The sequence below is a fragment of the Tachypleus tridentatus genome, unplaced genomic scaffold (assembly GCF_004210375.1).
Source record: "Tachypleus tridentatus isolate NWPU-2018 unplaced genomic scaffold, ASM421037v1 Hic_cluster_2, whole genome shotgun sequence".
NCBI lineage: Eukaryota > Metazoa > Arthropoda > Merostomata > Xiphosura > Limulidae > Tachypleus > Tachypleus tridentatus.
In genome coordinates this window covers 30,018,106-30,044,402 of record NW_027467782.1, presented here as the reverse complement: position 1 = coordinate 30,044,402, position 26,297 = coordinate 30,018,106, and the positions used below count along the sequence as shown (strand labels likewise).

At 31.4% G+C, this 26,297-nt stretch overlaps 1 protein-coding gene and 2 long non-coding RNA genes across 7 annotated transcripts in view; 2 read left to right on the top strand and 1 right to left on the bottom strand.

Moving 5' to 3' along the window:
- LOC143243032 (prolyl 4-hydroxylase subunit alpha-1-like) overlaps positions 1–26,297 on the top strand; it is a 273,473-nt gene that overhangs the window by 229,410 nt on the left and 17,766 nt on the right. The gene's annotated exons all lie outside the window — the stretch shown is intronic.
- Positions 10,040–26,297, bottom strand: part of LOC143243033 (uncharacterized) — a 233,121-nt gene continuing 216,863 nt past the window's right edge. The window contains exon 7 of the long non-coding RNA XR_013023779.1: positions 10,040–10,059. This is a non-coding gene — a long non-coding RNA (uncharacterized LOC143243033). The remainder of the gene's footprint in view (positions 10,060–26,297) is intronic.
- On the top strand, positions 11,543–26,272 carry LOC143243034 (uncharacterized). Of its 3 annotated transcripts, XR_013023791.1 has the most exons (5): positions 11,543–11,603; positions 13,125–13,218; positions 15,962–16,093; positions 21,426–21,518; positions 25,377–26,272. It is a non-coding gene; the product is annotated as an uncharacterized LOC143243034 (long non-coding RNA). The 3 variants fall into 3 exon arrangements; XR_013023789.1 differs by lacking the exon at positions 25,377–26,272 and having other exon boundaries at positions 21,426–22,620; XR_013023790.1 differs by lacking the exon at positions 25,377–26,272 and adding an exon at positions 13,742–13,841 and having other exon boundaries at positions 11,550–13,218; positions 21,426–22,620.

Here is a 26,297-nt window from a genome sequence, read left to right as displayed (position 1 = left end):
ATACTACATAATATGTTATTAATACAAGGGACAATAAACAGGTGTGTGTGTGTGTGTGTATGCGTACACATGCTCATACATTTGTATTAAAGCAGAGGTTTCCAAATTGTAGTCTCTGATAATACTTTGAGGTACTATTAGGAGCACTGTCCACAGTAATACATCAAATTTATGATTTCACCATTCTAAGTGAAAGAGCAATGAATAAAGTAAAATGCTAAGATATTATAAAAATAATATAGTAATACATACAAATCCAGAAATTAATAATTGTAATTAACATAAATTATGCAAATTCATTGTGCACCTCACAATGTTGCCTGCGAATTGCAAAAAAAACAAGACAGTTGATTTCCAGTTGAACTGATACATATAAAATCAAAGTATAGAAGTACAATAAATATGGAACCAGTTCTCTGTTTAACACTGCCAGACATTGACCCAAGAACTTGTAAGATTGTTTCAGTTAAGCAGTATCATATTTTACTTCAAAGTCTCTTTTGATATTTGAAATACTTTTGAATTCTTCCATCTTTATATGTCTTTTCTTTGTTGTTTTTTAAAACTAGAATCAAACTGTAAAGGAAGTAAAACGTATATAATACACCAGTTACTTTCTAAAAAACTGTTTTTGATGTATGTGGGGGGGTTTGCCAGTACAGTAAAAAGGTTGAGAAGGTCTGCAGGTTGGCAAGGTTTGGGAACCCATGAATTAAAGAATTTGGAATAAAAATGCCCATAAACCTAACTAGACATGGGGGAGCATATACACATATAAAAAAATTAGCAGAAAACACATGTACACTTAACAAAACTATTACATCTGTAGGTATGTTGATGCGTATCTTAGCATTTTAAACACATGAAAAAAAAATACCAAAGTTATTAAAATAAACACAGGTATGAATTATTTTCCTACAAAAAATTATTTGCAAAATATTTATGCCAAATGTAAGCTGTGTACTGAAGGCATGAGGATACTTGTTACTCTAAGTGGATGCATGTTATCACAATCAGAATTTATATATGTCTGTTAAGAACTTAAAACTTACTGTGCACCAACTTTCAAAAGTAAATTTAATAATTGTTACTGTAATAAAATAGATGAAAACACAACTTCTGTCTTTACTAAAATTTATTTACCTTCCTCCCCACCTGTACAATTGAACAACCAGACAAAAAAGAGCATCAATGTTCATAAGTTTCAAATTTCACCTTTCATTCTTATCAGACTTTTCCAGCTAACAAAGACATTAATTTTTGTTCAAAATTAGTTTTTATACATATATTTTTACTGACTATTATTGTCTGAGAAAATCAATTATGAAGAAAACCAGTGTTCTAACATATGCAAAATCGTTCAGATGCTACATTAAATTAATCAATAAAAGTACACTTTCTAATTGAGATTGTTGTACCTGAAAAACAAGTGATAAATAAAATTCCCTGGAATTTTTAACTTATAAAAACGTTTCTCCAGGTCTAGTCTACAATTTCTTTTAATAGGTTTCTCATAAAAAGAGCATTTTTTTTAAATGTATTTTCCAGAATTAAAGCTTTCTACATATGTATATATATATATATATTTATGTGAACATTACTCTCTTCCACACATACATCTTAATCATTCTAGTTTCTAGAAATACTTCCCATTTCTCTAAAATTGTGTACTAAATAAAAACAAATATAACATATACTGTACACTAATAGAATTTCATATAAATACAGATTGAGAAAACTATTAATCTGTGGGAAGGAACGAGCCAGAATAAAGTTTACAAATGAAAAGCATCAATTAACAGTTACACTTGTTCCTTCTTGAACATCTGTTTACTTCCTGTTGCTGTTGATGGAGAAATGGCATGGCCGCCATAGCTGAAATAAAAGTTTATTATACAATACATACACATACAATGACAATTAATTCACTATTTATTCCACTAAAAAACTGCTTGAAAAAAATCAAATTAAAAAACAAAGTTCAATAAATAGTTATTTAAGTTATGGTGAGATTACTGAAACAACATGGGTGATGGTAAAATGATGCAAACTTCTATTAAAATCATGCAACTTACATTTAAACACCATTCTACATAAAGCTCATGTACTTTCAACAATTGTAATAATGTTAATTAGAGGCATAGAATAGAATATAATAGCCATCCAACAAATTTTTCCATCAAGCTCTCTTCGTATCCAATTTATTATAATGCTATGTACCCCTAAATGCACAGACGTCTTCAGGGACAATCGCTACAATCCTATGCAACTTATGTTTAAATAATATTCAGTGTAATGATGCAACTCTCTTTTCAATAAAATGTTGGTATCTACTTTTCTTCACCATCATGCGACTTGTATTTTTCAAAACTTATTATACAAGATGGCACAAATTCAAAAACTGTCAAGTTTCCTTGTAAGTGGTATTTTAGCCCAATAACATTTTTGTGTAATAATAACAAAAGCTTGTTTGTATTAAACCGATAATAGTTATCAATTACTCGCTTGATGTGACGTGGGTCATTAATGTTACAAAGACAAGACTCCAAAAGGGGCTGCACATGGCCACAGAAACCTTGGTTTTATGTTCTTCTTGGGCCCAGGTTATCTTGGCATTGGGGTAATTTTTAATCTCATCTTTCAGCAGACCAAATGGGAAGGGGCACAGCTGAGGAAAGAAAAATGGTTGCTTTGCAAAATCTAAGACAACTGTAAGTAAAAGTTATGTAAACACTTTATTTAATACAAGTTACACACACACTATAAAAAATATCAGAAATAATACTTCTTATAACAAAATCTATAAAGAGGTACTAAATTAGTTTTATAAGCTAAACTGATTATTAAATCACGACCTGAAAAACAAATTCATTGTAATGAAGTGTCACATACATATACATCTTTATATATATATATATATATGAATCATCTTTTCTTCATTATAAATGTGGAAAAAAATTATAAAAATAAAGAAATATGTGAATCAAGAATCGTAAAAGAAAACAGAACTAAGTCATGTGAAGCAAAAATCAGAGGAAGATGGAAAATATGATATGTAATGTGAATATTAAAACCAGAAATGGGAAAAACATAAATCAGAAGATCGAGGATTATGCAAAGTGAAACTCAGAGGAAATGGATTACTTTATGTGAAACAAAAATCATAGAGACATGGACTATATCATATGTCTGCCAAAATCAAACACAAAATTCATACCATATAAAATCATAAACAAAACAACGTATATTTCAATCATTTTCCATGTAATGATGTCACTTATTTTCAACAGTTTTCTAAGTAACAATGTTCCCTGTACCCAAAAGACTTCCATGTGATGATGTTATTTATATTAAAACATTTTTATACATCATGAAGCAACTTATTTTCAACAATTTTCTAAATGAAACAAGGTGCATTTAAATGTTTCATACCATGCAAAACAAATCTAATTTAGTTTTATCTGCCCTTACAGATAAAACTATCTCAACTTGCTCCACTCTAGTGATTGCAATATTCGACTAAAGATTCAGTTTCTCCCTTTCTTCAGCCAGATCGTAGTACACTTTACCAGAACAAAGGAGAAGCTTCTTCACTCTTTCTGGAGCTTTGCTTGCCTCACCTTCATCAGGTATAACGTGTTTGAATGTAGTTCGAGAAAAAAAGAAACCGTGTATTGCTAGATGTAGAAAACTAAGTATTCAGGTGAAATTAATGCATTATGAATGTATTAAAAAATACTTTCAACCAATCAATCATCATGTTCATCCACTAAAGAATTTTTACACAACCAACTCAGCATGTTTGTCCACTGAAGTATTTTTTACATAACCAATTCAGCACATTGTACAAATGAATTAGTGAGTTCTGAAATGTGTTTCAAACCTGTAAGTGACGATGAAGATCTACATGGTAGGTTTGAGACCTTTAATGGGCTTCAATTTTCTGTTGCATGAAAAGGAAACAATATTTCAGCTTCTGTGTCATGACCTCAGTATATAAACAGAAATCTTATCCATTTTGTTTTCACCAATAGGCATTTGTAGTCCATTAAAGTTTTCAAACCATCTATGTCTACCCTTTCTGAAGTTTTCTTCTAAAACAATACACAGTATTATGAACTGAATCATATAAAAAGTCAGCGTTTTTAAATGAGAAAAAAATGTAAATATTAATGATACTTGTAAGATTAAATGTAAACACAATGATGATGTTATAAGTGTGTTATAAATTAGAAAATTGTAAGTTTCCACAAATAATAATTGCCTTAACTGCTAAACCTTATCTCACACTTTAGTTTGAATTCCACTTTATTTACAAAAACAAACACTTCAAACTTAAAAGTACCTTAGTCATAAAATGTAAATATATCATACTTCAGTAATGCTTTCACTGGAACACATATGTACTTCAAACATGAGAAAAACTTTAGTCACAAAGTGTAAATACTTTGGACTCAAAAAATGCTTTAACCACAAAAATACAGGAAAATTAACTAAACTGAAATACTAACACAGTGTTTCTAGAGGACAGTGAGAAACAGTGCAGATTCTCCTTTGAACTAAAATATAAATATTAAATATAGTCCTAGAGTATAAGCTGTACAACACTTCATATGCTGTTAGTTTATGAACCAATTTCACATGTCACACATTAAGATGAGGTAAACACATGCTGCAAGATTACGAGTACTGTCAAACTTTTCCAAACATTCACCTGTGTACTAAAGGACAACCACACCATTTGTCCAAAGACACTTAGGACTTGCCTCAAACTTATGACTGTCAATCACAAGTGATATATTACCTATCAAAATAATAACATTCCAAACTGTGGATCTATCTCAACCACGTATTGCAGTATTTGAAAGTTAAAATGGCTGAATGTGAGAGCTACATCTGAGTACTTATTCTGTGTTATGGAGAGGAGTCAAGATGCACATGATATAACATTTTAACTCTGTGGATGGGACATATATTTTCCAATGTTCCCATACTTCCACACTGAACTTGGAATAAATATTTCCACCTTCTGGGTTCATTTTGACTGTAATAATTAGATGGTGAGTTATAATCCTCGTGTCCCATTGCTTCTCTATCATCATGCATTTGAATACAACTTGACTAACTTTCACCACTAAGTTATCCGAGTCAAGAACATCAAACATATTTACACAGTAATTAGGGTTACTACTTACTGCTTTGGTGATACAGGCACAAAACAAATTCAGAATTATAGTTAATATAATTTCTTCAATACAGGTTCAATTCAATGCACCAATTATATGCACATTCAGTTAGCAAATAAACAACAAAACCTGTTTTAAAATATGCTTACCACCCTAAGAATAAGAGATAAAAACAAAATCTATTTAACATAAAACAAGCAACAAAAATGTTTCAAACTGTGTTTATTCAACACTTAGAGATAAATAATAAAGTAAACCACTCTAATAATTATCCATTCAAATACACAACCAAATCATCATTTCGCAAGCAACACAATTTTTTTTATTACTATAATAGCTTCATTTAATCTAGAATAAATTAGAAAACAGTATTATTTGTACAAGTTATTTCTCAAAAATATTATTCATCTACTAAAACTAAACCTTACTCTTAAAATGTAAAACTAGGAAACAGAACAAATGTAACTCCAAGTTCAAGAATCTGGAAATAAAGTTAAGACTACTAATAAAACATTGTAGTGGTTCCCAATGAAACAAAGAAATTTATTCTCAGTGGTAAGTCTGATGGCTAAACACTAAATATCTGAATTCAGTACCCAAAATTAGCAAAGCTCAGCCTATTGTATAGCTTTGCATTTAGGAACAAAATAGTGATGTACAAAAAAAAGAATAACTCCTATGGCTGAACTGAATGCACAAATCTAGACGATGTAACTAGTGGAAAGTTAGATGCAAATGTTAGCTTAGTATATGTGGAAAAATCACAAAGTTACTGCACCTTCAATCATGTCATCAAAACTGGATTTTGCATCTGGGTGATGCAGCAAAGATATGGGAGTGAAGATGATAAGCTGTCTAATAAGAAAGATATATTATGTAATATAACAGATTATTATTATAAAGTACATTTTAAACACTTTAGATGACCTTTTAACCTTTTTGAGAATCTATGGTCTACTAGAAGACCTTAAGTTTGAACAACTGAGCAAGACTTCTCAGAAACTGTACTTGAGAAATGAGTATTAATAACACACAAATGATTGGTTGGTTTGACTTGTTTTGAATTTTGTGCAAAACTACATGAAGGCTATCTGCCCTAGCCTTCCCTAATTTTGCAGTGTAAGACCAGATAGAAGGCAGGTAGTCATCACCATTCAATGCCAAGTCTCGGACAACTCTTTAACCAACGAATAGTGGGATTGACCATAACTTATAACGCCCTCACGACTTAAATGGCGAGCATATTTGGTGTGATCGGTATTCGAACCCGCGACCCTCGGATTACGAGTCGGACACCTTAACCCACCTGACCATATTGGGCCGTGAGATTTGGTAGTATTGTAACATTTGTGAAAGATGAAGTAAGGATCCGCTGGTATGCAAGACAAACAAACTGTGAGAATAGAATAAAAAAGTAGGCACGTAATCCGAGGGTCGCGGGTTCGAATCCTTATCACACCAAACATGCTCGCCCTTTCATCCATTGAGGTGTTATAACGTGACGGTAAATCCTAGTATTCTTTGGTAAAAGAATAGCCCAAGAGTTGGTGGGTGGTGATAACCAGCTGCCTTTTCTCTAATCTTACATTGCTAAATTAAGAACGGCTAACGCAAATAGCTCTCGTGTGGCTTTGCGCAAAATTAAAAAACAAACAAAGAAAATCACGTTAAGTTACTGTTTTCTGTTAAACCTGCTTTCACAACTTCCTAATGAGTCAGAATAATGTAATAGATCAACAAAGCACTGCCATTGTAGTTTCTGAATATCTCCAGATGCACCGCAATGTATGACAAATAATTTGTCCAAGGTTTCATCAATGTCTGTGCGTTTTTTTATATTTAATTAGTGAAGAACTTGGATTAAAAGACATTTAAGTTGCTCTTAAATTTTTCGACAAACAATCAAACATATAGTTCAGACTTCTTGTAATCAGACGACTAACTGATATTTGCGTTAAGGCATCTGCTTACCTCAGTTGGCAGGACGATATTTTATGAACCTTTCAGAAACTAACGTTTACTTTACCTCATTTCAGGAACAACGCTGACACCCTATGAGTGAATTACTTCTTTACAAGGGTGAATATGTGGTGATGTTGATCATTCTTTCTGTTCATACTTCTTAGAAGTACCCGGACGTCCTAACCGTTGGTATAAGACAATAGTTCAGTTTATAAATGTTTGAAACTAGTCTGAAAGGGTTATTTATTAAATGTTTATTCTTGGTGGACACTTACGCATGAACTGCTACACCAAAACTCTCGGCCTGGTATAGCCAAGTGGTTAGTGCGCTCTGTTCGCTGGTTCATTCTTTGTCCCACGCGAGGAGCTATAATGTGACGGTCAGTTCCACTATTCGTCAGTAAAAGAGTAGCCGAAGAGTTGAAGGTGGACAGTGATGACTAGCTGCCTTCTCTAGTATTTCACTGCTAAATCAGGATCGGATAGCCCTAATACCCTGTGAAGCTTTTCGCGAAATTCAAACAAATCTATGTATTAATCGTGAATTTTTCCTTTAATAGAAAATTACCATACAAAATATTTTGTTGGATGCAATAAAATTTATCTTGCCACGTTTATTCCTGAACAGAACGATTCTACAATTTCAATTCAGTCGATCACATTCTACCATTATTCTTGAGCCGCAGTGCAACATCTCTATGTAACGATCATGGGTTAAAATTATTCATTTCGCTATCAGTGAACTTATTTTTAAAATTTGTCTGTTTTTATATTGTCTTCCTTAAGTAACACCTTACTTTAATAATATTATATGATTTCTTCGTTAAGAACGATAATCTACTGCTGCGGTTGCACCCTTAAAAACCACATTAAACTACCAATCAAGGATGTCAACGGCAAATAACAATAGATCTCAACCTGATGAAAATACATAGAAATGAAACCAAACGTCGTTCAAAGTATTCTTCTCAAGGAAGGTAAACCATTTCTGTAAATTTCTACTTGCTACTATTATCCCTACGTATTTCGTAATAAGAACATGAATTTTTATATTATTAATATTTTAAGTGATTCTGATAACCAATGTTTTCTTCTTATAATCCTTAGATGTTCTGGTGAAGTCCATATTGACTTTTTAAAGTAATATATCCAACAACTTATTTCTGAATCATCACTTCACTGAGTATAGGGTCCTTAATAGCACACAAGACACAAGAAGTAATATATATATATGTAAGTGTTGATATTACACCCACTAATTGTTGCTTCAATTTTCTAAGCATTTAACACTAGAGAATGAGTCATTTTATCCTACATTTCTGGTGTAACAGACAAAAGTAGGAAATATTAAATAAATTGAAATATATAGGTCTCATCTGTTGTGAATAATATACATAAGAATCTTGGTAATTTGACGTTTAAAGGACACCACATGAGATCTCACGGTAAACTTTCCACTAAAGCAGACTGTTTGCTCATCAGAGGTAATTTATCTTTACTTGTGTGTATTGTGTGTGTTTTCTTATAGCAAAGCCACATGGGGCTATCTGCTGAGCCAACCGAGGGGAATCGAACTCCTGATTTTAGCGTTGTTAACTTTACTTATTTTGACAAATATTCTAGATTACGATAAATTTTTCTCAAAGTCTTTTCTGAATGGTCAGTCAGTGATGAGAGGATAAGAAAAGTTGTAAGTTTTCAAATGTTTAAATACTGTTTCCCTTTACCCGTGATTTATGTAATATAATCATTAAAACGAAATATAAACCATACTAAAATACACGCTAGTTTGTGCCAAATCATGTTGTTCCAACTTTAAATGAAGTGAATAAGCCTAATGTTTGTGTCACGATTTTCTTTGAAGATCCTTCTTTCGTATATCTTCCTTGATGATCCTGGTGTCAGAGACTGTTAAGGTTCAGATATATTCACATCTAATTTGGAGCTGCTGACCAAAAGGAATGAAATCAGTCTTCACCTATCTACTCTAAATCAAATAAAAGGATTGATTCCACTCTAAAATTACCCCCATAGCTAAAGATACAAATCGTGTTCAGCGACATATTGTATCTCAAACCTTCGATCTTCTAATATGTACAAAATATACATTTTTTAAAAAATTAGAATGAATTAATATAAATCGCTTGTGTAAGATATCGTAATGTAGGTTCTGCAGCTTGTTTATTACTCTTTGAATATTTGTTTATACATAACAATTTCAGGAAAAACTTTCGAAGAATCTTTTATTCGGAAATTTAACAGTAATCTCCAACTGGGACAGCAGTAAGTCTATGGATTTACAACACTAAAATGAGGTGCTCGATTCCCCTCGACGAACACAAGAGATAGCCCGATGTGGCTTTGCTACAAGAAAAACACGCACGCGTGTGTCTTTTCAAAATAATCTTTTTTCGAGCGACAGACACAAAAAAGACTTTGCATCTACATAGAATGAGGAATAGTAGAATTCCGAAACTGTTTTTTATTTAAATTACATAAATTTTACATTATTTTATTTCTTCTTTAAACGTTTATTCAATTAGTAATTTTAACATCAATATCAATTTTTCACATAGAGCTATGAACTTCAAGGAAGCAGTCATGAAGATTGTACTGTTCTTAAATAACATCAGCAAAAACTATTAATTCTAATAATAATAGCACACGTAAATTTGAAACTGGTAACCATTAAGTTTAATTCAAATTAAAAAAAAAAAACTTATGTTTTCCAAAATTTCAATATCTTAAAAATACGGTGAACTGCATTTTTAATTTTAGTCGTTTTTGGCCTTGGTTGTTCTTCCCAAATGATGCGTTGTCTGTAAAGTAACCATTGGGTTGTAAAATTTTCAGTTGATCTATTGCGCCACTCAGAAGAACACGTGATGGTGTATCCTTGTCTTGACACAGACTGAAACAGAATGCAATTATATAATGCTTTTACAAACTTGTAATACTTTTTAAAACACATGGACACCTTCCATCCAAGATTTATAAATTGTTTGTCAGCTTTTGGTTTCACTTTTGGTAAAATTTCCATCAAACTTTTTTTTGAGCCGTAAATCGTAATAAAGTATCCACGATCAGTAAATTCCGTTTGAAACACTAACGTTTCATCAATACAGCTGATGAAATCATCCTCACGCTCTTTTTGAAATTGAAGAGTGAGATTTTGTGAAACAAGAACTTCTGCCAGTTCAGTTTCATAGTATTTAATTCCTTGAAGGAATGTATTTATACTCTCATCGTTTCTAGGAACAATGAAATGTTTTGTCTTTATATAATGAATAAAGAAAGAGAATATGGTCCCACCTCCTTGAAACTGATATTTCTTATCTTTAGGCAGATGCCAAGGTCGTTGACGTGCTGGAGTGGTAAGGGAACTGTCTATTTCACTCTTGGAGAGCTTTTCAACTGGAATCCTGTGTCTGATTCCATTGATACTCAAACGTATTGTTTTTATTTCTTCAGGAAACATGGCAAAATATCAAGCTATAGCAACTTATTTCACTTGAGATTCTTATTTCCCAGATTCCGATTATTTTAATTGCTGTCGTTCATTGACTTGTCACGTAGTCACTATATTTCATAAACGTGTTTGTCTTTCCGTATCTAAGCATTAACTTTTAATTATTGTTACGTCATGCATTGTTTTATCAATAAACGACAACAGCCAATAATACTGAAACATTTACAAATATTATTGTCGAGTGAAATAATAACTATCATTGAATATATTTTCCTTCCATGTTTCCTCATTTCTTGACCAATCAACACAAAACTTGACACTAAGGGAATGCAAGCGCAAATAGTTCTCATAGATTTGCACAAAATTAAGAAATTAAATAAACAAACTGTAGCCTGTCATTTCAAACCGCCCGGCTGAAGCGTTCGACTCGTAATTCGAGCGTCGCGGGTTCGAATCCTCGTCACACCAAATATGCTCGCCCTTTCAGCCGTGGGGCGTTATAATGTACCATCAATCCCACTATTCGTAGGTAAAAGAGTAGCCCAAGAGTTGGCTGTGGCTGGTGATGACTAGCTGCCTTCCCTCTAGTCTTACACTGCTAAATTAGGGACGGCTAGCACAGATAGCCCTCGAGTAGCTTTGTGCGAAATTCCAAAACAAACGATTAGCTTTGCATGAAAACTTCTGAAACAAACCAAACTTTGAAAGTAACTTTGTCAGAAAAAATGTGCAATTTTATGTGTATGTAGTGCACTTTTCACAGTTTGAAAATGAAAAAAATCTATTAATATTAATTGTTTTCAAATCAGTTAAATTTTACAAATAGGTTTATTCAAAAGAAACACATTTATTAATTTTGTTTATACTTCTTTAAAATGTAATTTATGTAGAGTCGTTACAAACGCTACTTGATTGTCATTGGCGAAACCAATTCAAAGGTGAAAGTTGTGAATATATGGCGGCATGCTTGAGTTAGGATGTAATTTGTGAGTGTCGTCATTGAAGTTTGTAGTTAGCGTTAATAATTTGATTCCTGTTAATTAAATTTTTTATGTATCACCACAATAATATATTATTAATCTGCGCTTACTAGAATATCTTCATTATGCGGACATATTTGATACCTAAACTTTGAAGAAAAGATAGATTATGACTCCGAATCATACATCATACGTATGAAAAAGTTGCATTATTTAAGATACTTGTCTCAGTTTATGATGACAGTATTGCTTGTTTATTTAATATAACCTTCCAGTGTATACAAATAATTTGTGGTCTTGGCAGAAATGACTTGAAGTTTCCCTCTTCACGTTGTTGTAGCATGTATTGTAGTGCCACTTGTATGCCAAACAACTGAGAGAACTGTTTAAAACTGGAAAATTTATTTGGTTACCTTCAGGCAGTATTTACATTGATTAGTTTTGTGCAGTTTAATCAAAACTATGACTTAATCAATTGTCACAATAATAATAAACTAATTGCAAATAGAGAAAACAACTTTCTCTATTTTTGGTAATTTTATTTATCCAAGTAATAAAAATGTTACTTTTTTTGCTTCTGAGCACAAAACTGCATACCTAACAAATTAAATCATGAACATCAGCAGAGATGCCAACCATTATGATTTGAACGTAATCATTACGATTTTGGTGTATACATTACAACTATATGCTCATACAGACAAATATTACAACTTGTTGCAACTCCCAAATTATATATTATTTTGACCAATACAAAGTGATAAATTGTTCCCCAGGACTTGAAAGGGGGGAAAAGAAAATTTCTAGTAAAATACAAATAAATTTTGTTAATAAATAAAAGACATAGTCCAAATGGCTACTTGCAATAATCATGTTTGTGCTTGAAATAATAAAAAAAATATTTGTATCTCTCATGTCGACCAATAGTTTAAGTGCAGTGCTTCTCCTACTGGGTACGTGGGGGAATCCATAGTTATGTCATCAGTACTTGTCAGCCAATCAGCGCTCGTTTCGATGGGTATTTATTATTTTCTAAGCGGCATAGAAACACCAATGCGATCGTTCACTAGTTGGACTAAAAAAGGCCTCGTTCACCAGATTGTCTTGTTTCTGGCAAATCTAAAAGGACTGAAACTGTCGAAGGGTTCTGTCTACAATCATTATGCTCAGTCATTTGAAATAGTTGGCATCTCTGTATCAGATAGTATAAAACTTTCAATTATAAATATGCTTTAATGTCTAGTTTATTGACATGCATGGATAATAAAGTTCATTAATCTTTTTAATGCCATTTAAGTTTTTTAATATATACATTACACATTTTTAATGTGGCTCCCTTTTGAAAATCACAGTATATGTAAATGATTTGAAATTAGAAACTGGCTGTGAAATTAAATCACTTGAAACCAGGACTGGAAAGGCCAACTTCAGGAGACTAATTCTGCTGTTTGAACTACCCATTAGTTATCCTGGATATAATTTTGCTACACTTCTTTTAAAACTTGTTTGTTACTTTCCTTTTTGAAGATGGCCATAATGTCAAGTAATTTGGAACCAGGACTAGAAAGGCCAACTTTAGGTGACTTATGGTGGTTTTTGTACTTACCTCTTTGTCCTCCTGGTGAGTTATGATAATTACAGTTATACTACAGAAAGTTCTTTACAACTTGAATTACTGTAGTATTTCTCTTAATGTTGTAGATTTGATGTAAACTTTGGTTTTATGCTATTTATGTGTTGTTTTTTAAATATTGTTTTGTTTTACCTTAATTTCCTTTTATGAATTTTACTAAATTTACTTTTAACTTTTTACTGGATGTTTGACATAGATAGCCTAACTGCTTTGTGCTATAAAACACTAAATCAACCAACCAACCAATCTCTCAGAAACACTTACAAAACTCCCTTGCTACTTCTGATAGATTGTCCATATTAACAAACATATTACCACTGTGGATATTTTCTTTGGTACGGTACCTTCAAAAGTATACAAATGTCCAGATTTTCTCTTAGAAGCACCTTGTATCATGGAATCGTGCTTAGATGTTAGCTTCAAAACTGGTACTTGCACTATGAGTATCAACAGCATTTTTCTACCAAGTGATTATCTTGTGCTGCTACTAATCTTATTTGTCTTTTTTCAGTTGCTTGTTTCTTGTGTATCTGTTGCCATGAAACTTCCTGATTTCTGATTTGTTAGGACCATGCTTCATGTCCAAATTAAAATATTCAGGAATTACAAGGGTAATAAACATTTTTGTTAGACTACATGAATAAGTAAAAGTATTTTCTTTGTTTAACACATAGAGTTTAACATTTTTGATTGACTCATCAATAAAAGGTTATTGATACAGTCCATTGAAAGGAAGTAGTAATAAGAAAATCTGAATTTTGATAATAAGGAGGAATTACAGACAAACTGGGTAAAATTATTAACAAAAATGGATAAAAACAATTGTGGATCACACTTCCATGAAAATGGAATGTAAATAGGGCATTTAAATAGAAAATATTTTAGCTTTTATACTTTTTAAGGGTTTACTGTGGTTCTCAGAGTTTTTGATAAGACACTGAAAATATAGGGGCTAAGGATTCAAAATATGGAAAAGATTATTTGTAATATTTTTTGATATTTTAAGGGAACATGCTGTCATAAAATTAAGAACAGGGAATTCTAGGTGTGATTGATCTGTTTATTTACTGATTCAGCCCCCAAGGTGCCTTTCAAGATGAAAATTTCAGTTAGAGTTATTCTGGTGGAAATTATTTTTACTGTACTTACTCTTTCCGAACTGTAGTTGATTATTAGAAAGTACCAAAGTATTTAGAGTTGTAATACTTCACTTACATTTCTTATACAACCACAAAAAGCAAATATTTGGCTGCGAATATAGATAGTTTTTCTAAAAGTTCTTTAAACACATTTTAAGGGTGTTGAGTGTTGATATAATTACTGGAACATTCTTTATCATAAAAACTTTTGTTCTTGAGAATGATTGCATGAGAGATTGAAATGTTGTACTTGTTTTTAAAATATTCCTTCTTACTATAAAAGGTGTAACTTCCAATAATCTTACAGCAGTGTTGGTATTATGAGTATTTATCACATTTTCAAACAGTTATCCCTTTTTATGTACTTGTTAACAGCATAATGACTTTATAACACCCCTATGTCAAAAGTTTGAATGAGTTATTCATGTTTTTGCACTTGTTAACAGAGTTCTTAGAATTCTTGCACTATTACCAGCAGCACAGTGTGTGGACTTTTAATGCTAGAAAATTGGTTCTGTGTTCTGATACACATGGTGGGTAAAGCAAAGATAGCCTATTGTGTATATTTGTGCTTAATTACAAACAAAACATTTAGTTTCTGAACAGAATTTAAAAAAAAAATTATACAACAGACATAATTGAAACACAAATTAAATTTTTATTTTCTTATTCATAATTGTATGCAGTAAACAGACATCTATATTCACAAATAATATTATCCTACTAGTAAAATGTGTAAAAAAATGAAATATATAGAGTTGACATTTCATATCATAGTCTTAAACTGATGACATTTGAATTCATGTTTGGAAAATTCCTTGTAAACAAATTTTTCAATATTTGTGTACAGTAAGAGATATGATATCAGCTTGGTGAATAAGTATGACTTGTATAGAGATTTCTAAAGCTAACTGTGATAGAAAATTGGCTCAGCTGAGTGCAAACCTAACTGACAGCTGTCTGTTGTTTTCAAGTAATGTTATTATAAGGTTGATAGTGTTGTTACATTTATTAAACAACAACAAAATAAAAATCAAACTTCTTTAAAGCCTCTGTTTGTATGAAATTTTCCTTTAAGTATTGTATAAGAAAGATTTAATACCAAACTTAAAATACTGAGTAACGATGTGTGCTTGTGAACAAATCCTATGCTGTGTCTTTTTGTGTAAGTATTAAAATTGATGTGTGGGTTAAAGATAAAAAAGTAGTTATATTTTAGTGTCTTTATTTTTCTTTCAGGTAAATAAAAAGTATTACATTTGTTCAAAAAGTGAGATATAAAAATGACACTTTTCATTTAATATATATAAATTAGAGCATAACCTACTATTTTGTAACTTTGATCTTCATCTACATATTCAGGTTAAGTGAATGGATCATTGTGATATAATTTTTGAGCAACAAAATCTTTGAAAATGCAGAATAACTTTTTATAAACAAGTACTTGTGTTGAGCAGCACCTCATGTTTAAATGTTCTAATGCTGTGTTTTTATCACCCAGATAAATCATGATTCTAGCCTATCTAAAAGTTTACATTGGATAATACACTCCTTTCTTACATGTGGTAAAGCAGAATTTTGTATTATATCAGTGGTGTTGTGCCATGACTATCTGCACAAACAGAAACAAGCTTCAACAAGCTGGGCATTGTCTGTGTGAATTGAACCATCTGCCAAGATTCTATGATTTTGAATGTATGTGAGGACACTCTTGAAAGTGAAAAGTAAGTTAATTTCTATAGTATTTAGTATCTGCTTAGTTTCATGTAACTTTAAAAAGTTTAAACATTTCAAGTAACTTGTCATTCAGTTTGTTAAAAAAATTTTGGTACCATTCAGCAATTTAACCAGCATTTATTTATTAGCATGTTAAGGTAATTAAACAGCAACACTAACCAAAATGAATGGTGATATATATATATATAAACAGACCAAAATTTCAATGTTAGTCACATACCACACTCGGTTATTAATTGAGTCTTGGAATTTAAGATGCCTTTATTAATAATTAAGTAATTTGCTTAAGTTTAAATTATCTAAGTTTTGAATAAGGCGTAATAGGAACTGAGAATGTCTTTGTATATGTATATTTTAATTTATAATACATTTTCTTATTCCCATCATTTTATAATCAGTGAATATTGTTTTTGACTTTTTTCATCTTCAGTTTAACATGTGTGAAGAATAGATGTAGATGACTTAATACAGAGAAAAGTGATGGAATGTGGAAATAAATACAATACATTGAATAGTTATATAGTTGATTCTCTGTAAGTACTGACCTTCACTAGTGCAAACAATAACTAATTTCATAAACCAATCACACTGATATAAAAATAAGTCTTGTTGGTACCTTGCCATTGTTTTTTTAAATTTTAACATTGTGCCCTCTTGTCATAATGGGGTATAAACATTGTTTAATGAAATTTAGTCAACTTATTCTAACTTTGGTAGTGAGGAAAGCTGAAGAATACTAGTAAATAAAAGGCTGTTACTGATGGAATTTTGGAAAGCTATAGTTTTAACTTTGTTGTATACATTGATCAAAGTGAAAGAAACCTAAAATTTAAAATGAATAAACATAAGTAAAATGTTGAGAAAAAAAGGTAAAATTCCTACATTACGTGAACATGCATATCGTATCAGTCTTATCATTTATTGGAAAAGAACTGTTATTTTGGATCAATTGAATGAAATAACAGCTGGAAATATCGGATAATTTATGAAAGAAATGAAAGTGAAGGTAATTATAAATAAAGATAAAGGTTTGGCAAGTCAACCAGTATGTGAATGACGTTTTTCTGAAAGTTCAGTGTATTAACTAAGTACTCGCATGATCAGTGGCTTTTTACATATTTATGGTTTCCATGTAGAGTACCTGGTTTGAGACTATTTAAACTTTCCAAAAAACATTGATCACTTGAGTACCTCAATTAAACTGTACGCTTGTTAATTATGGAGTACCTGAGGGTCAGTGCTTGGGCTTTTGTTCTTTCATACTTACATTGATCATATTGCTAGAGGCATGTCATGAGAGTTTACTGAGTTATATTCAAAATTTAATAAAGTTACTTTTATTATCATGGTAAATAAACTTGGCAACAAAACTTAGCTTGTAAAATAAATTTGGAAATTATAGTTTTAATTTCCTAGTTTTATAAGACAACATTTAAAAATGTCTTCAATTTTCCATTGTTTCAGAATTGTGATATTTGCATTTTAAGTATTTCCTCTTCTCTTATTCATTGACCACTTCTTGAAGAACTACAAAATTTGACATAAGTTGCTCATTATAATATTGTTATTACTCAGACAAAGTATAATTTTTTTATAGCCTTCAATCTTATTTGGTTACAGAGCTATAAACTAGAAAATCAAGTCCCTTTAGCCATACCCATAATTAAGTTTTCTCTTTCACAAGTTTCCAATATTTAGTTCTCTTTGATATTTAAAACTATATTACTTTTAACCAACAGAAATCCAAATATTATATTACATAATTTTCTGTACAGGAGTTTGTTTATTTTGCTTCCAGTGCAAATTTTATTCCCACAGGAAACACATTGGCAAGTTTAGCTAAATTTTTATTGAGTCTTACTGAATGGTAAGAAAGCCAGAAAATTTTGATAGTCCTAGGACAATATGTGCTTTTAGCATGTTATTTTGTATTCTTTGTTGCAATTTTGATTAACTAAAAATCATTTAGTGCAGTAATACCATTATAATAATAGTTTTAATTAAGAGTTGATAAAAAAAAGACCCAGGTAAGTACTATATTTCTAGTTTTTCACGTGTATTATTTATTATTATAAAGGTAAATAAAATATAAGTTTCAGATTAGGTTAAATAAATAAAAAAAAACGTTTTCCTGTGATATGCTCATTAGTAACCAATGCATTACATAATTTCTTCAGGTAACGTAAGCTACATGTTTACAAAGTGGTTCACAACTTGTGTGGTGATATCATTAGTTAGACACAGTTCAAAGAGCAATAAAATTTAAGCATAAATATACATATATTGTAAAGGGCTTAAAGCTATTTAAGATAGTCAAATGTGTCGTGAAGTCATTCTTGAAAATAAAAAGGACAATATATTTTCTTTTCATGGTGTATGAGGTGTAGAGTTAGAATGAAGAAAATAACATAACATGTAAAGTTTTTACTGAAAAAACACACATTGAAATTCCAGTGCAATTACCCACCCTTTTTCACAGTTATAGCTATTTTTCATATGATTTCCTTCTCGTGCACAGATTGTCACTCACTACTAGCTGTGAATTACTATCTAATTACACATGTATGCCACATGTGTAAATTAGCATTCAACAACTCTCCACCAGTATGAGTGTAACACATCCTTTTTCTGATATTTATATTACCACATCAACCTGCCACAATCAAGGCAGGTTATCTTAATTGCAGGGTATAGCCATACGTTACAAACCCTCTCAGATATTTCCAGTGTCAGTGTTTCGGTCGCTCAAAGACGTCATGTTGTGGTTCATTGAACTGTGCTCATTCTTGCCCAGAATGGTTAGAAGAAAAAGAGATGCAGCATTTGAAAACGATTCATAACATTACTTATCCTGAGGCTTGAAAATTGCTGTCCAGCACTTCATCTCAGATGTATGGCTGCTGCATGTCATCCCACAACTACAGTGGGAGTGCAGACAGATATCTCTGTGTCTCCAAAAGAATCATTCTCAAACCAAATGAAAAGGATTTTGACCTGCATTGTTAAAAAAGTTGATGAATTAGCTTAACATCCATCTCTGTCCCTAACATACATTCCAACAAATCCCAAGATCCACTTCCTCTGGTTCTGGGTACAGGCATTTCTTTGGGTGCATCATCTTCTCCCACCACAAGATGCAAAAGGATCATTTGTTCTTGTCCCCAGTCACTGGAATCCTCTTTAAACAGCATAGACCTACCCAATCGACCCAGGACAGGATCCATGGAGGTTGACAGACCTCCCTCAAATAAAGACAGTAAAGAACAAAAGACATGGACGAAAACAGAAGGGACCTGCACATAAGTAATTATGTCCAACTTGATACAATGGAACTGTCAAGGTTTACGTTGTAATCTGGATGACATCAAAACACAGATTGCTTCCTACCACTCTGCATGTCTTTCCTTACAGGAAATATACCAGTAACCTGCCAATACAGTTACCTTTCAGTATTTTTTTTTTGTACAGAAATGACAGGCTGTGTGATGGATGAGCGCATGTAGGGGTGGCATTGTTGGTTGATTAGCATGTGCCCACCCTGTCTTTGCCACTGGATGCACTCTTGGAGTCTATTCCTATCTTGCAAGGTGTTGCTGTACACTAATGCTAGTGATAATTTATTGTTTATGCATGACACCTTGTTAAGAGGATAAAATTGGTCTTACCTGAAATCTAGTGTGTCTTTTTAAAATCCTAAACTTGTTTATTCTTATCCTTTGGTTTTTAGATATATCACAAGAAATAACAACACATTCATCCTTCCTGAATATTTTATATATTTCAATAAAGTCTATTCTCTCTCTCTTCTTTTTTTTAATGCTCTTAACATGCTTTTCATAAGTTGCCAGGTAAGTCAATCACGTATTTCAGTTGAAAACAGAGAATCTACCTAATTCTATCTAGTTTCTTTGGTTTTGTACATTTCTTGTCAACAAGCTTTTTTATTTTGTAAAATTTCAGTCATCAACATTATTTTAACTGAACTTTTCATGTTCTTAATTATAGGAATATGTTTTAAAGTCATTTTAAATACTTTATTGTGAGAGAGAAAAATGTAATGTAGATTGTATGGTCAGTAGTATGTACTTAATGGGCATTCTCTACTCAATCATACGAAATTAAATGTAGTCATGTTGTTTCGTATTCAGTCAGTAAATCAAACCACCCCACCCACTCCCCCACAAAAAAGGCATCTTCACATTACAAAAGGAGAAAAGATATAACATTTATGAAAAGTTGTTTTACACCTAATGAAGGAAACACAAAATCACATGTTCATTGCAAATTTAATCACTTTTTATACCCTTATTTTAAAAGAGACCAGAAAATAGAAAGAATGGTGTTTCTGATTTTAAATATTTCTGGGAGAGCATGCCTCTGGATCTTCCTTAAGATATTGTGCATAAAATATGGTGTAGAGTCACAATCCAGCACTACATAGTACACTGACAGGATTATCTCCCTGATTCATTAGTATCACCCACTTAAACATACTGAAAACCTTGTCTGTTGATCTTTTATAAAGAGATCTTAATATAACCTTTCCTTTCCTGGAGTAATTTTAGTAGCTGTGGTGTGAACAATTTACAACAAATCAGTGTCATTACTCAGACAAAGCTCACACAATATTTCAAGTGAAGACTATCGAGGACCAACTAGTGGCTTGAATAGAAAGATAACTTCCTCGTTTTTACTTGATAATCAGTTTAAGTTGCATCACTCTGAACAGTCCTTTATACATCACTATTTCTTCTTGTGCATGAAGACCAAAGTTGTACACCACTTCATAAGTATTTGGTGGATCAGAGCAAGATATATTGATTATCTTTCTTATGAAGTAGTTTGATCCTGCAGGCACTCGTCACCTTGTAATTCAGAAGTTACTTTTTGTTTCATGAATGTTTAACAGAATTTGAATTAATAACTTTTTCTTTAATTATGTTTTTTATGTAAATCACTAAGATTTTCCATACTTAATCTTTTCCCATAGAAAGGGATTTTAAGATTATAAAATCTATTTATTTTATTATAATTTCTTCAATAAAGAAATAAGATTTGAAATAAAATTGCAGAAAGACTTGCCAACAGTATGGTTAACAATGTAACTGAAATGTGTCTGAGGTAATTAACCACCTTAATACAAAAGTTTCCAATACCAAATAATTAGTAGTAAACTGTATTTTAACAAAAAGATTAATTATGGGCCATTGAAAAACAAACTTTATATTATGTATTATAAACATTCTCCCTGATTTTATTCCTCACTCATGTTTAAAATTAACTGTAGCAAGTACATTTATGAAAAGTAATTTTTTACAGCATCCAATCAAGAGCAGTTTTCCTGATGAAGTCACTGGTGGTGTTTTATCAAAAGTGAAAAGAAAATTAGGCTTACTAGAAGTTTCCAAAATGGCAAGTGTATCTGAAGAATTTAAAAAAATGCACTTCAAACAAAAACATTCAGGCTACTGATTGTGATCCACATACACATTCCTTTATCAATTAAATTATATTCTATTGAACCTGTATGTGTGCTTGGTCATTCTGACCAGTTCTGTAATCTCCATGTAACCATGAAACTACATAAACTACTGAAATGTTCTAAATATACAAAGTGTATCATCATGAGTTTTGCCAAATGTTTATGTAAAAGTTACAAGCCATTTATTAACTGAAATTATATTTCAAGTAAATTGCTTTCATAAAACATTCATCCATTAATTTGTGAATTCTCTGTCAAGTAATTCTGTGTAAAGTGTGACTTTTCATGCTAAGAATAAAATTAATTGTGCTCATTTCATGGTTTTTATGTTTAATTAACCTTACTTATAATACCATCTTAATGAATATCATTTTATTTATTTTTCATAGAACTCTAAACTTGCTCTCTCATCTTCACCACCATAACACCAACTGTAATGAAAGTAGTGAAACAAATGTTGGACATACAAAATAATTGCAGATTGTGAAAATGCAATAACAATTTTTTATTTTAGCACATTCTCAGTTTACTAAACATTTCCTGATTGGCTGCTTTTGATTTTATTACTTTACAATGCCTTTCTGACCCAATATAATGATGTAATTGTCAAATATATACAGTAGTAAAACTTAACCAACTGACTGAAATACAAAGTGTACAACGGCACTGAACATCTTCAACATCCAGATCCCTTCTTTCACCTCTTGTGGAGCAGATTGATTTTTTGTTCAAAACTGAACTATTTGTCTCTTATTTAAGTTTCTGCCAGGACCTTGGCCTTGAAGATGCTGTACCCTATTCACCATCTGAGACTTCAGCCTTGAACAGGGTCTTTCCATATGTCTCCAGTTCAGAGTCTGTACACTGGGTTCCACTGGTTATACTTTTTGGGAATATACAGTCTGCCATTCTTCCCTTTGGTCTTCATATTTAGGTGAAGCTGACTGAGTTCAGTATGTCACAGATTGATGTTGCTTTTTCCATCAATCAGCCCACCACACTATGTTTTATTACCACCTCTGTTTGTTGCCTTTCTCTGAGTCATCTGAGGAAGGTTGATACTTCCATTTGGTTGTACTGTTTTCATTGCCAAACATCTTTTGAACCATTCTTTCATTCCCAGTTATACAGATGGTTTAAAATCAGTTAAGTCTATTGGATCTGCCATGGTTTGTTGCAGCTAGGTGGTTTTGTACAATATCCTCTCTACAGTTTCTGTGTTCACTGTCAAGTTATATGGCATTTCTTTTGTTCTGAATGATATCGAAGCTACACAGTACACTCACTGTTCTATTTATACCAACTCTCTTCACTCTCTACTGGTCAGAGAATCGCTTTGTGTTAATTCTCACCTTATTTTCACAATATTCAACACTGGCTGGCCTATTTTTCTTCTATCTTCTATTCACATCCAGTTTTTCTGGATAACTGGTCATGTTGGTATTCACAGGAACAAGTTTGCTGACATTAAGTTGGTCTGATCTGGTGCTGTCACTGCTTTGCTTGTTCTATATATGGACTACAGTACTGTATTCAAGGCTCAGCTTCTATTTCCCGTATATTAGGATTGTTTCCTATATACTAATATCACCAATATTTCTATTCATTTTATTATTTCCCGTATATTAGTTTTTTGTTACCTGTATATTAATATCACCTATATTTTTATTAATTTTTCTATTTCCCATATATTAGTATTGTTTCCTATATATTTCTTTACATTATCATTTTCTGTAATTCCCATTCCTTTTTTATTTTTCTATTCTGTGAAACCTGTTTTAACATTTTTTAACTGTTGTCACTGCCATCTTTCATGTAATGCACACATTCTTTTATGTACATCTAAACATGACAGGAATGTCTTCTGTTATTATTGACATAAATGACATCAACATCTGTACTTGTAATGTGCCCTACTAATCATTGCTCTTTATTATCCTAAAAAAGAATAGTCAATCGAGTTAAGATATTTTATGTCACCTTTATTGGGTTATATGTTGTACTGATAAAGATTTAAGCACTCATTCAGTTTTACATGTACATAAACAGTCAAAGGATTGTTAGGCTAGTTTGGCCTGCTTGAAATGAATAGTGTATTTTGTTCAGTTTAAATTCTTGCTCTTGCTCAGTATGTTAGTTATTGATATTTCTTTTCCAAAAGTTTAGTGATGCATTTGAAAGCCATGCTGTGTAACATTGAATAGATTCAAAATAGTTATTGGTATCTGAATAGACCTATTCACCTAAAAGTTCCATCAGTCTATAGAAATACAGAGATAAAAGTTAGTTTTGTATATCACCTTTTGAGTATATGTATAAAGATTGGCTCTGCTTACTGTTAATAGGAAGATTTTGAATTTTTCATGAAACATTAAGTTATGAAGTACTTTATAAAATGATAAACGTAGCATGAGATGGACTTAAAATTGAAATAACTTTATTTTAACTAAACATTTTAGTAAACTGAAAACATTGAAGATCTACATGTTGCATTCTTTGGAAATAAGAAGCTTTATGGCTGTCAGGTATTTACAGTGTTAAAGAGTATAATGTGTGTGGTAGAAGGAACACTCTAAATGTCCCTCTGGTGTTAATATATATAATAAACAGTTTGTGTCATGCTTCTTTGTTTTAATAGTAATGGTCTACAATTTATATCATTGTTTTGTAACAAAACTACCAATTGATATTGTTAGGTCAACTATGGTATTTATGTTGTGAATGTTTAATATACATATTGGTTTGTTTTTTATTCTTGTTAACTTTGGTGATAGAACAAGACAATTTAATTCAGAAATTATTTAGATTTAGAATTGATATTTTGTCTTTATTGAGCTTAGAGTAAGTTATTGCACAGTACATTTTTAAGCTTAATTATAAAACAAATAATACCCTAGGCTCACTTATTGCACCATGATAAGTTAGATAGCATTTTATTTATATTTTTTTCAGTTGTTTATTAACATTGAGGTATAGACAAAAGTAAGATAAAAATTACCAAGGGTTTCAGTGGAGTAGTGTTTTAACTAAGCCTTTGTTACAATAATGTTTTACACCCAATGCTTATATTTAGCCCATTAAATACACCTTCTGTTACTAATGTTAAGATCAGATGATAGCCAGTTGTGTCTAAGTGTGAATGTAAAGTACGTAATTCCCTCCAGTCTTACACTGTTAAATTATGGATAGCTTGCTGACTTCCGTCTAGTCTTACACTGTTAAATTAGGGATAGCTAGCTCACCTCTCTCCAGTCTTACACTGTTAAATTATGGATAGCTAGCTGACTTCCCTCCAGTCTTACACTGTTAAATTATGGATAGCTAGCTGACTTCCATCTAGTCTTACACTGTTAAATTAGGGATAGCTAGCTGACTTCCCTCCAGTCTTACACTGTTAAATTAGGGATAGCTAGCTGACTTCTATCTAGTTTTACACTTCTAAATTAGGGATGGCTAATGCAGATAGCCCTCGTGTAGCATTGCATGAAATTCAAAAACAAACAAATAAATATAATTAAAGATGTATTAACTGTGGAAACTCCACTACGTAAAATAGTTACATATATTTTTCGATATCACATCTTCCAATTATTTTAGTTTAGTCACAGAGTCCATCAGTCTCCTTTCACTAAAACTGATTTCTTATTATTACTTTCTGACTTACGGTGTACAATTCCTTCTTCTTGTAATTTTTGTTAGTTAATTTACATATAACAGTTTACTTTATTTTGGTGCACTGGAATTTTTCTTGTAGAATTTTTCTAGTTATATTTTCTTATAACTTCTAGATCTTTTCATGACATGGGACTGGGCAACCTACTTTCATGACTATGGACAAGAAAATAGTAAGTATTGAAGGGTAAACCCACAAGTTGCTGTAGTTCTGCTTGAAAAGTAAGTGGAACATAAAAGTAATCAAAGTTAAATGTCACTCTACTGCTTTATTATAAATTGTTAGTCTTTCCAATAATTATTATGCATGTTTTGATTTTTAAAAAAGGAAAATGAAAACATATAGCCACCTTAAAAGTTGTATGTTTAGTTACCTAGTCATATGTTGCCCTTAAGATACCTGATACTATTGATGTCTTACTCCAAGACATGTCCTCCAAGATGTCAAGTTTCATTTTTTAAATTAAAAGTTAAGTCTTATTTAATTTCTCAACTAGCCTTTAACAGGTGTAAATACAAATTTAGAAAGAATGAAGGTAAGATGATAAATAGTTGTAGACTCTGAATAAAGTAATGTTTTATTTTTTCTTTCTTTAATGTTAGTTTATTTTTAGTATTGGTTAAATTGTTTGATTATTATATATTTGTTTATGAGGATTATTTTGCATTGTTATCTTAAGGTATGTGTTTAGAACAAAATTAAACCTTCTAAGCAGCTGAATCTTGTGTTTGGGATTATAGCAAAAACTTTGCTTGCATTGAGGGTTCCATGACACCCTTCTGATCATCATTAGTATGGTGATATGTTAGATGTACATAATATTCATTACTCATTTAATTTTTATTTGAACTATGTAGGTATTTTGTTTTGATCAGAAGTTGGAAACAGTTGTAGATTTTATTACCAAAAAGTTTCTCTCCATAGATGTTTTTTATCATTGTAATATATTAAACATAACCTGAGAATTCTCTGTATTAATACCATAATTATTAATGAATCAGTTTTAACTGTCTAGAGTTTAATAATAGTTGAATGT